Source organism: Sparus aurata, chromosome 14, assembly GCF_900880675.1.
Source record: "Sparus aurata chromosome 14, fSpaAur1.1, whole genome shotgun sequence".
In the NCBI taxonomy this organism is placed as follows: Eukaryota; Metazoa; Chordata; class Actinopteri; order Spariformes; family Sparidae; genus Sparus; species Sparus aurata.
This window is the reverse complement of record NC_044200.1, coordinates 18919345-18932478: the sequence shown is the minus strand read 5'-3', so window position 1 is coordinate 18932478 and position 13134 is coordinate 18919345.

The window sequence follows — 13134 nt, the reverse complement described above, 5'->3', positions numbered from 1 at the left end:
GAGGACATCAGTTAACACGGTCAGTCGTTCAACCGAAACACTGACTTATAAAGGTGATAACAAACATTTAGGCATCGTAGATCTAGATTTATTGCCTCAAAATTGCTTGGAAACACATTTAGTTGGACTGGTAAGGGTTAGCCTGCTTCTTACAATAGAATCCTACGCCTCACACTTTAACGACTTTAACTCACAGAACACCATATCAGTATAAAGTCAATGAATCAAACTCGCCCCACAGTAGATAAACAGGGAAATCTGTCTGAATGAAAGGCGGGCCAGATGTATCTGCCAAAACAAATGAAACATGAGCTCACAGATTAGTCGGGTTCCCAGACTACTTTTGAACTGTCCCATTTGTTATGTTGATACTGAGAGAATGTCCCCCAGGTTTAGAGGCTGCTGAAAGTCTGTAAACTGGATACAAAAACATCAGTTTTTCTCAGCATCCAGATTCTCAGAGAAGAGTTTGTAATGCACACAAATAATTCTGTTCCTGTTGTCAGGGCTGTGTGGACTGTACGTGAGCTACTGTTTTGTTTCAGTCGTCGTCTTCCAGCCTCACTTCGCGTTAATTGGATTGAATTAATACGACAGACACTGTGACACAGGATGCCGGGGACCCTCATGAGCGTTAAAACACCTTTTAGCTTTTCTTTCAACCAGCTGTTTCAAATTACTTAGATCTCTCCAGTGTTCATTAATGGAAAACGGCGATAAAATATTCATGCAAGTTAATAAAGCTAGCACATAATAAGGCTTAATTAAATGTGCTAGCTTGTTTGTGCGAACCTGAGCGACTACAAACTTGAGGGATACGTTTATGGCTTACAACTGATGTTTGTATTATTCATAAGAAGGAGTTGAGTCGGAAGAGACACCCGCGATTCAAAGTGACGGGAACCAGGAAATGTATTTAACAGGCATAGCAGGGCTTCCTTATGAAGGGATCCTCGCTGAAACAAGGGTGGGAACATCAACACTTAACGGCAAAAACATACACATCTTCTTCTTGAATATACTAGAGCGGTGGCTGGATGACAAAGACGAAACTGAGAGCTTCATTTGAATCTCATTTCATTTGAATCTTACACACACTGTACAATCATGGTCGTAAAACAGGACGATTTGTTTACGCGCCACAAAGAGACGACTGGATTTATTGAAGACTGTCTGGAGTAGATAAAGTTGACAAATAACATAATCTAAAATGACCAAAAAAAAAAAAAAAGACAATGGAACTGAAGCGGAGCTCTGAGAGATGTTACCACTTGCATTTGACAAATGAACGCGATGCGAGTTGAATGTCAGAAATAATGACAAACACAGCGCAAGACTCACCAGGCGCTTAGGGAAATTATGGCCACGGCAAAAGAAAAGAAAGGGGGGGGAAAACAGTTCTGGTGTAATGGAATTGTCAGGGGCACACATCATTGATTTAATGCATGCAGTTACATTCGCCTCATTCAAAGGTAATAGGCAATGAATAAAAGGCCCCGGTCGTGACTAAATACCAAGAGAGCAGAGAGGTGACAGGAATGAGGATGTGCTGGCCCACTGGATAGAGGTTAAAAGGTGTAGTCGGCCTCTGAGCACATCATACTGTGTGTGTCGAAGTTATCATACGGCACAATTTGTCTGGTTTCGACTCTTTTTATCTCTCTCTTTTGAAATGATTCAGAAACATTTGCGTCGCTGGATTGGGTTTATTTTGTCGCCCATCTGTTCCTCCTCTGAGCGAGAACATTTTTATTTTTTTTTTGTCTTTGATTGAATATGCCGTTTTATCCACACTCCCTTACATTTTAATTATTCCCACGCTCTACCTTTTCCGTACAAACTATATTGGAAAGTATCCTGTAAAGCTGAACTCACTGGAGCTTCTTCAGCGGGCTGTTAAAACAACAGCAGCCCAGAGGGAACAGGCACTGAGGACCATTCATTCGGTGAACAGACCATAAAAGTGATTCTGCACATTAACTGTTTCCACCCTGTTTGAGTTAAAGCTATAATATGTTGGAATTCCTTTGATATATATGAGTTATGTACTTAGATTAACCAAAATGTTGCCACCAAGAGACATCCACACGTTTATTCTAGCTAACAGTGCATTGAATCTGGTCCCCTGTTGCTATTTCCAGGATTTGAAAACTGGCGAAAGTGACTAAACTTAACATGGATAAAACATTATGCGTCAGATTTTAATCCATAGTGGTGGTTGTTTAATGGTGTGTTCACCATCAGCGAAGATATCACGTGTTAAAAGCCAGATAACTTTACGTTAGCTGTAAACTGATGTTAGCAAGCGCCGCTTCCAGTCGAAGTCACCCCGGCTGATCGCTGCTGCAGTCAGGTTGATAAACAGGAGTGAAGATTAATCCCCTTTTTTATCCCAAAAGATAAAGTAATCTCTGAGCCTCCCTTCTGTCGGTTAACAACTCTGGTTCAGAGCTGAATCCGATGTGACTCTGGCTGTTCATTCCTCCAGGGAGTCAGGCTCTGCACCATGTCTTTATTTTTTTTTATAGAGAGCCTCCTAGCGGAAGAATTTACTTATTGTACCATTAACTCCTGATTTCTGCACATCAGTATTCCAGTAAAGATTCACTGGACCTACAGCATTCATAAAAACCTCTTTTCCCTCTACTAGAACTTGTTGTCTCATGCAACAATACGGTTAGGGACTGTAGAATGGGTAATCAGATCCACAAAAGCAGCAACAGCATTCATACTTTAACCCCCCCGAGGAATGAATTTCCAGTTGCTGGTACTTCGTCCAGAGCACCATGTGTTGAGCTCAATGGCTCCTGAGTGGGACAGTTACGAGTGATGGCGAACTGAATGGCTGTGCGTTTTTCTCCTGCCTGCCAGTCTCATCTCCACTCCCTGCCAATACAGAAGTATTTCCCTGCAACGCCCTGGGCTCTGTTGTTATTTCTTTTTAAAACTGTGTGCATGCACAAGCGGCGAGGTTCAAAGGGCTTTTGAGGATGCAATCCAATTCCCGACGCACACATCCACAGTCGTCTGTCTGCTCCTGTTTTTTGCAAAGAGGCGGGGAGGTTTCAGTCTGAAAGCATGGTCGTGTTCTTGTTTTTGTGTTATTACGGAACACAAGGTTAAGTCACCCCCCTCTCGCTGTTTGTCTCAGTCGCTGACATTCCATTATTTTTTTGTGGGGGAATATTCTGTCTTTCCCGGGACTAAAAGACTGTTACTGATCAGATCACTTCCTTTTCTCATGTCACCGAGAAATGGCTCATTCTTTATTTTTGAAGTGTTTCATAGGTCAGTCCTGTGGAAATAAGATGCTAATTTTCTTCCCGGCAGGCTGGCAGCAGTGCATTCATCTCTGGACTTGTCTCGGAGTAATGTCACCGTGAAGATCTGTCTTTCTCAGAGGTGCGCCGGCGTCAGTAGTTTTAGTAGGTGCCCCAAAACAATGTGTTTAGATTCAAGTGCTAAGGTCCCCAGACGGAAGAGGTCGCGCTGGATGGCCGGGTCCAAATATTGCTATTCGCTTCCTGTCTCCGACCAGAATCCAAATCAGATTTTTCCCCACAAGTATGACAGAGAAACCTTAACCCCCTGTTTATTACAAGAGGATTTTCAGGCCTTAACTGACTTTTTAAAACATGGGAGAGCACAGAAATAATAACAAAGTAAGCCACATTTAAAATATATTAGATTTTAAGAACAAACACACCCGATGTTTTAGTCAAGACCTTGTTGTTTGAACTGATCAGTTCCAGAGGGGTCATTGCAGGGCTATCAGGAAAATAAACTGTGGATGAAGTCATGGCGGAGAAGACGGAATCAACATTTGAAGCACGAGCTGGAAGTCGGTTGCTGTTCCACACGAGCATGATTCTGGTCCACTCAGTGGACTTTGAGATGACCACTGCCCACGGCATCGTTCGGCCATCCAACCTCACCCTCTCCTCGTTGGGGGGACTGCCTCAGGGAGGAGAGTAGAGGTAGATTTTAGCCTGCTCCTGGCTGAAGTTAAGTCACAGGAAAATAAAATGGACTTTAGCCAAACAGCAAGAAATCAGAGACTGTTGTGCCCACATTTTTAAAGACACCTGCCTCAACCACTACCTTTAAGATCAAGCCGTTGCCTTTGATCGGCAGAATCGTGTTCTGAGCCGACAGAGTGCAGGACTACAGCGGGACAAGAGGAGAAGTGGTTTTACTGTGTTTTAAGTCATTGATTCTTTACAGAAACCCATCTCCACTACGACATCCCAGCAGAAGCTATTGCAATTGACCTTGTTGGACCTTGTTGAATCTTGTCCCGAGCCACGTGAGCACAAGATTAAAGCAGGACAAGAGGAGGTTGACTTCATGTTTACATGGTTGATGCTTGGTGCTCAGACACAGTCATAGTTGATGGACCTCGTTTGCCTGGTGTTGAATTTATAATGTGTAGGTGCCAACCATGCTGTCATCTGTTCAGACAAGCCCCCCAAAAAGGAGAAAATGCACTCAAAAGTGTAGCACCATCTCAAATCCTTTACCTGCATGCACTTTCTTGCTTTTAACATTTCCTTGCTGTAGAGTATATGAGGTATAAAACTTTTAACAGCCAGTGAATCAGGAAAATACGTCTCAGCTTCTACACTCGTTGGTGTTGTGGTGTTTGGAAAAATCGCTGATTGGCCTGATTGAGATGCTAATTTTAATTTTAAAGGCCCCTTGCTGCTCCGCCATGCTCTGATTTGGATGTACCTTGGAGGGATGATGCATCTCGCCTCTGATTTATCAAAGTGGTACATAAATGCTTTATTTGTGGAGGATTACATGTTTCCTCTTAACTTGTGTTTTGCGTTTGCCCTCGTTTCTTGAGTAACAATGTTTTGTCCCAGTTGTCAGGCTCTTATTTCTGAACGGGTGAAAGACAACTTGCCGCTCATGAATACCTGTTGTGAAAGCTGATATTCCTTTATTAGGAAACAAATTATATTGCGGGAATGCAAGTGTTGTTGCTCTCTCTCTTCTGCAGCCAAGGGAGTCTGGTTATTTCTCACTGCTAAACCTGTTTCCTCTGATACGCACTCGTTGCCTTATCTTAGTTTCTCGCCCCAAAACAGTGTCTATCATTGCTTTCCCTCTCCTGACTCTCCCACTCGTTTTCTCACCTACATCTTTTTGTGTGCTTTTTTATCTTGGCTGCCAGCCTTGGCGTCAATCATCACAGTGTCGCTACCACTGAATAGCTCTCCACTACATGCAGACGCCCCTGGTGTCTTCAGTGGGCCAATTAGAAATGCATCTATATGTTCATCTCCAAACACAGTATGTACTTCCCTTTGTAAATACTGATAAAGCGTCTCCCGCCCTACCTCTTATCGCCCGCCGCACTGTAGCTTCCGCATCGTCCTTCAGATGTAAGGAGTGAGAGAGCGACTTGCTTTAAAGGAATGTTCTCTTTTAAAATCCCCCGGCCCTGTTTATCTGAAAGAGAAGCTGAGTTGATATATGATGCTTCCCCGCTGATGTTATGGATACGCAGGTTGCAAAAAAAAAAACTGCTGGATCTGTTATCTTGAATCTGAAAATAAGGAAATAAGCTTTGGTGAATATCTCAAAGAGAGAGAGAAGACCAGAGGAGCTTTCATTTTCCCCGTTTCTTCAGTGGATCACATGATTTTTGTTTAAAACTGTCTATTAAATAAGATATTAAATAATGCATAAGATGTCAGAAGTGACAGTAAATTAAAATTACGTGGTGAGTCTTAAAAATCTGTGATAAAAATGAGAAATTAAATCTCCTGCGGCAGGATATTAACAAAAGGCTTTCTTTCGTGCCACTAACATTCCTTAAAAAAAGGCACAAAAAAAATCACATATTCTTATCTATTTTTATTACTTCATTTGACACCAATAAGATAAGAGATCACAACAAAATTAATAAGATCGAGCTTAAAGATGGGGAGAAGAAGGGACTCAATGGAAAAAAAAAAAAAAAAAAGTTTAGGGTTTCATTGGACAACAGTATCTGAGTCAAACATCAGCAGGGCCCATCCTGAAAGACACATCATCACACAGGCAGGTGGTACGGCGTTCTGCTAGCAGCTATGTTAATTAAATGCTAAATAAAGCCACACACTATGATATTTAAATTACATCATTCTCCATAAGCAAGTACTGGTTAATGAAATAAGTTACGTGGTGGGGAACCTGATTGACTGGCTGATGAAGCCTGTCGTTGGCACTTTTGGGTCCCAGGGTACAAAGTAGGGAGTAAGTTCGTCTTCAGTAAGTTTGTACGTGTTGTTTTTTAACCTTCTCTGCAAGACACAAATCGCCACGACATGAATTTCTAACAACCGTCACCTGCGACCGATAAAAAATTGTGTTCCCAGCCCTCATCCGTAATGTTGACTTGTTCTCCCCTCTTGGTTTTTTTTTTTTCTGCGGGTGTTCTTCCTCTCAAGTTTTTTCTGCCAGCAGAAGTGCCCGAAGACGGCGAGTCAGTCGGTCACTTTTTCGTCCAACAACTGGTGGCCACAGACGTTCTTCACAGTCCACAGAGGATGATTCATAATTCCTTGTAATGTCAAACTTCGTGGTCCGCAAGAAGGTCTCTGAAAATCTAAGCGCTGGAATTCTGTAAAAAATTCACAACATTTTTCAGTGACGTATCAAACATTTACAGAGCCGCGTTCCCACTCCACAGAGGATCAACACCTTCCATTTTGGATAGTGCACCATCAGGTCTCAATATGAAACTCCTGGATATGTTGAATTTGTTTCATCCTCAACATTTCAAAAAATACGTGTCACATTCAGAGCACATGTACATGAGAGGAGGAAGATGACGGCGAGGTGGCACTGCTGCCGAACAAGAGGCCGCTGTTCGAGATGCCAATTAAACATTTGTAAGCGTGAAACCACTGGAGGTTTTTAACACGACGTTGAGACAATTTCCAGCTGTCAACCGCGTAAGCCGAAACATGATACTGTAACTCTGTCAAACAAGAGTATTGGGAGAAGACGGCTGCTAAGACAGCATTAGAACATTTGTAAGCCAGAAATTGCTGGATATTTTTTAACGAGACATGTCTATGGTTAGGAAAGAACACAGAGACCGCTGTTCGGGGCCCGTGTTTCAACATTGGTTAGCTTGAAAAAACACTGGATATTTTTAAGAAGACGTTGCGACATTTTCCGGTTGTGTTAGTGGCAACATATCCTAGTAATTTTAACGAGACGTTGCGACAATTCCCAGCCGAGTCCAAACCAGAAACATGATCTTTTCCAGGCTCCTAACCTAGTGGCTTTTGTGCCTAAACCTCACCAGACCATGAGCACAGTGCTGCCGCAATATGAAATTAAAAACATTCATTCACAGACACGACACGACACGTTGAGTTTGACAAACTACCACTCTTAGAATTACAAGTCATATTTATTCCCGCACCTTATATTGTGCCATTAATTCTTTAAAGCGGCTGTGTTGACTTCCCCTGGCTAGAGGTCGGGGCTAGTTTATTTGACTGTACAGTCGCCACTAAATCTGCATTTCATTAAAATGATTAATGCATGTTATAGGTGTGGAATGTGCTTTGTTGACCTTTATTTATGCACGTGTCCCTGAAGCGATTTACATGAAGATGTAACAACATAACTCTTAGTCGGCTGCACGGAGACTGATGCTCAGTTGACAGTGACCTTGACAAGATAAATGAAAACCAACTCTACTTGTACGAGTCTGAAAGAGCCTAAGAAGTTCTATACCACATGGTCTTGGACCGCGTCTTAATATGACAAGAGAAGTTCTGTGAGTGCTGCTAAGGCATTTGAAAACCTGGACCTGAGGTTCTGATGGCCACCATTAGATATACAGAACCAAACCGTACAACAGTGGTCCTCCACTTGCACTTGATTAGCTGTTTAATCAAGTGCTGTTGAGTTAATTTTTCTGATATGTCAAGTCTTTTGGTCCAAGTCTAAAGAAAGTCCCAAGCCCCATTTTTTTTCTTGGGCAAGTCGAGTCACATGTTGTATCAAGTACCTGCTACACAGACGAGTTTTAAGGTGCTATTTGAAAGAAAACTTGACTCATAAACTGACGCTTTGGGACGGTGGCCAACCGTCCGACAATCCCAAAGCTGCGCTATTTGATGAGGTTGGGAATGAGACTCAAAAATCTTAAAATCTCATGAGAAAGAAAGATTACATCTTACACTTAAACTATAAAAAAAGGATAACATAAAGTATACTGGCATAAACATAGAATCAAATCAAGCTGAGTCTTAAGTCAACTAGAGTCAATTTGACTTGAACTTGGGTCAACTTTAGTCCACATTTCTGGTACTTTCTGACCAGGAATCTTTCAATTTCATGTTTTAATGGTAAATGCGCCACAAATCTCTGGTTATCAAAAGGAAATGATGCTCCTTACACATGCTTTAATCAAAAAGGGATAACATTCGAAAAATGTATAAATCGCATAAGTGTCTTATGGAAGAAAAGACCAGTGCCAGCCATACTCAGTGTCCTTCAGTGTTGTGTTCTCTGTGGCATCAACTCTATTATGCAGTCTATCAAATGTAATACTTTCGCTTGAGTACAATTTAATGACCTTCACTGTACTTTTAATTACTACAGTATAATGCTACGCTCGTTATCATATTAGCCAATTAATAAATAATGAGCTCATTGTGCTCAATCTGTTGACTGCACAGTCGGGGCTCTCTCATCTCCACCAACTCCATCATCCTCGTTCTCCAACTACGAACATCAAGCTCCATAACTTTTGATTAAAAAATGGAATTAAAACAGAAAGGGTTTTCAAAACTTAAAGAAAGAAAAACATATAAAATCTATATTTTTTTTGTAACTTTTCCATGAATGTTCATGAGTTTAAGATTCGGAGTTCTTCGATGCGCTTACATTTTCAAGGTGTTTTGTAGTCTAGGCCGAAGCATAGGTGTAGTGTGCCTTTTATTATTTTCCCCTCCAGAGGCCTGAAACTTTTCAAGGTTTCTTTAAAAAAAAATTTAAGGCAAGATCAATTCAGCAACCAGAGGATTTCACTCGCGTCAAGTTCAGCATTGATCTGCAAATTTGTCTCCTTGACAGTGATGGCTGTTTAAGGAACTGAGAGCAGGAGAGTCCGAAGCTGTGCTGCACCGTCCAACTTTCATGAAAAGCCTCTACTCTTAAAAATGAACTGCTTTACCAAAGAGGACGATACAAATAATGTATTTTGAATGAACTTTTTTCGCTTGTTATCTGTTAATGACTAAGCTTACGTGAGAACATTAGAAAATGTAGGCTGCAACCCTTGAGAACAACATGCCAGGAGGGTAGATGGTACAGTACAGAGTACACAGCAAGAAGCTCAAGGGGACGTTATGACTCACTAGTGGTTAGCGTCCTCTTGGCTGGCTAGCATGTTAGCTGTTAGCCCGGCAGCGACAGTAGGTCACTAAATACCCCAAAGCTTCTGGACACAAATATTTCAACACACGCACATTTCTTCGTGCCACCACAATTGGCACTCTGAATCCATAATTAAAACCCATTTCTACATTTTTAATAGCACAATACTTTGTTTTTTATGCTTTATTTTCCAGTAGTATGCATTTGTAGTTGTCTGGTTTTGTATTGTAGCTCCAAAAATATAAGGACGCCAAAACCGATTACTGCTGCTTTTGGCCCACCATCCTTGGACTTTCCTAGCTACTAGCTAATAGACTCTGTTAGCCCTATTAGCTGATTGGAGTTTTGGAGTTACTTGAATCCGTAACTGAAATTAGGATTTATTTCGACCAATCAGAAGTGATTGTGGAAATACAAACCTAGGCTGTTTTTGGTGAGTTTTGTTTTCTTTATGTGACTGATTTGTGTGTTACGATGAGGCACTTTAGTTTGTCCTAGTTCGGTTAAAGTGAGAAACTTGAATTAAGATGGCGTAAAGATGTATTTTTCTGTGTTAAATAGAAAATAAACAGATTACTTCCTTTCTTGACATTTTAAGAGTTTGTCTTTGTTCATTCATGACACTAAAAGCTAAGAGAGCTTGTGAAACGTAGCTAACTTGCTGCTAGCATACGTCTCCCGGCTGAAACTGTAGGGGCTATCGAACTACGCCTCATGCTTTATAAACTGGTTAGCATGCTAGCTTCATAGTGTCAACACTGTTGTTTCTTTACATTCTGTTGATGTTGTTGCTTCATTTTTTTAATGTTTTAAAGCAAAATTCTGGCCATATCTCTCAATGTGACCCTTTTTATATTCACTTTTTTATAACAGTATGTATACATCTATTGTCCCACCCATAGCACTGGATACACATCATGACATACCTTCAGTAATAAACAATTTCAGCACAACCTCCCTCCACTGCAAGTATGACTTTCTACACAATGTTTAATGTTTAATTTACGATTTGGTTGTTCATGCTGATAATAAACCCACTTCCTTGGTGTTGCACAACAGCTTCTTCTCCTCCCTCTTTCTCTCTTGAGCTGATGTGTCTCGGAGTTGCTGAATCTGTGTTTTCTTTTTTTTTTTTTGTCTTTTCCAGGTGGAGGAGAGGAAGGAAGGCGCTGAGACAGAACAGTGTTTGGCAGGTAGTTGAGAGTGAGGGAACAGTGGCATCCCTGACACTTCCACTTAATTAGCAGCCATATTCTCCTGCTGCAGAGGAACCTGCTGCTGTTGTCAAAACTTTTTTTTTTTCCCCCACGCATGGTAACCATTAAATCAAGATGTTCATGTGATGTTTGAGCTGTTCCACCTTTTTTTTCATACTGCATTGGTGTTAATTTTTAAAATATACAGACTTGAAGTGTTTTTCTCGCCGCTGGGCTTTGATTTTGAGTTACTGTGAGTGAAAAAGACGTTCCAGCGTCATTTAAAAGGAACAACGTTCTGTCTCAGCTGCATGTAGCACAGCTTTTCACAGCTTCTTCATGAAAGTACCACAAGCAAAATGAGATTATAACACGTTGAGCGGATAAGCAACATCAGAGCTGAAATACAGAAGTTTCCAGTGTGAGATCAATGAGCAAAAACATTGTTATTTACATCCAATGGCAAAGAAAGCATCGATCTTTGTACAGGACTTAAAGTCAGGCCATGGTCAGCTGCACCAATTTAACAATGTATGTCAAAAAGATTACAAAAAATCTATTTCTTTGTATTTTTATATCAAAATCCAGTCGTGTTTTCTTTCTGTAAAACTAAATGTCAAGTGTGCTTGCGAAAGCTTGACCCCAATAATATCCTGCCGTCCACTCATCTGCCAATCTTTAACCTGAAGCGTCGAGCGAGTGGCACAGAGCTCAGATTCCATGCCAGAAAGAGTATTTGACTTCTAACTTCATTCAGTGATTTGAATGAAACCGCACCGTATTTTATGGAGACACTAAAATATTCTCATTTCCTCCGCCTGCTCTGCCTGAACCCCCTTCGACCTCCGGAGTTTCCTGATGAACAGACGGCTGTACTTGTTGCTAAAGTAACCGTTAATGTTGGTGAACTGTACCATATTAAGTAAACGGGTCCAGACACAAACTCCGAGACCAACTGTGGCCAGTTTGAGGTCAAGGAGTCTAGTATTGAGGTGGTTACGGGTCTTTAGATGCTGTTGGACAGTAGCTGCTTGCTCATTAAGTCATGTAAGTGGTCCTATTAGCTGTCGAGGCCTCGGGTTGCCAGGAGCCAAACACGGCAAGAAAACTACCGTGGTACTGTTTTCCCTCACATTCAGTTACAACAAGTCCCTTACATATAAATATGCTGCACCTTCCATTTCATGTGGCCTTTAAAGATGTCGGTCATATAATTTTCCTGGACAGTGCTCCCACTGTGTCTCCAAAATAATGTACGTGATAGAGTTTGAAAATGTATATTTGTTATAAATAAAAAGGTAAGTTATCCTAAAGGAACCACAACCTGTGAGCGCCATCGCACTAAATATTGATTGACTTGTTAGCGACAGTGTTAGTAATGAGGTGCAAACAACGCTCATTAGGAATTTTTTTGTGTGTGTGTGTGGCACTTTTGGGTAATTAAACATCAGTGTCACGTTGACCCACGTCTATTCAAGCTGTTTCTGTCAAAAACAACAACATGCAAAGTAATGCATGACAATTAAAACATCCGCCATCTGCCAACACTCTTGTTTTCTAAGGAGGTGATCAGCTCTAATAGAGTTTTACTTTTGCTCTTCAAACTCACTCTGATGTAATGTAGGTGTCATTTACCCCTTTTCAACCAACATGAGTTAGGTGCTGGTTCAGAGCCAGTGCCTACTCTGGAACCAGTTCTTTGCATTTCAACAAGAAACTGGTTCCAGAGCGGTCTAGAACAAAGAACCACTTACGCCAGGGGCTGGGGGGCGGGGTTATCATGACCGAGAACAAACTAAAACTGCTCATGCCCACCTTTTTTAAAATAGAATTAAAAAAAAAACAGAGCTAGTGGAGCGTGTTCTGACCCATCCACAAGATTTTCACTATGGAGGCCAACATGAAGCGACAGCGGTCCTAGAACCAGTCACATTTGGACGACAATGTCAACATACAAAGTAGTCAATCATAGTTTTTCCTATGATGGTCGGAAATTGGAGTCGTATGGTGGCTCTTGTGCCCATGGAAAAGCCAACCGGTTCTTAAAGGTTCGGAGATTGAACCAGCTCTGAACCAGCGCTAGCACCAGCCCAGAACCAGCACATGGTTCACTTTGGTCAGAAAAGGAGTGACGGGGTAATCGGGGAGTCGATCTCCAGGAGATCTGACACATTCACTGCTAAATGTAGCCGTTACAGCTGCATTACAGACTCGTTCATGTTTTATTTCAATGACATTGAGAGTGATGTTTCAGCATGTGTGGCTCTCAGATATACAAAGACAACACCAGCAGGAAAAGACTCATTATATCACACCAAGGATGACAGCGTTTTCTGACACTGAGAAAACCTTCTCTCTGAACTTCAGCCAATTCATTATATGTATTACATTTTTATACTGCTGCTGTCATTGGTTATATTCAGTGAAAGTATGTTAAGAATCTCTTACACGAGTCCTGTAAATTCAGTATATTTGATGGAACCTGGATGAATTTCTCCTCGCTGCCTTCTGAGCCTCCAACACTCTTTGTTTTTGTTTCTCTCTT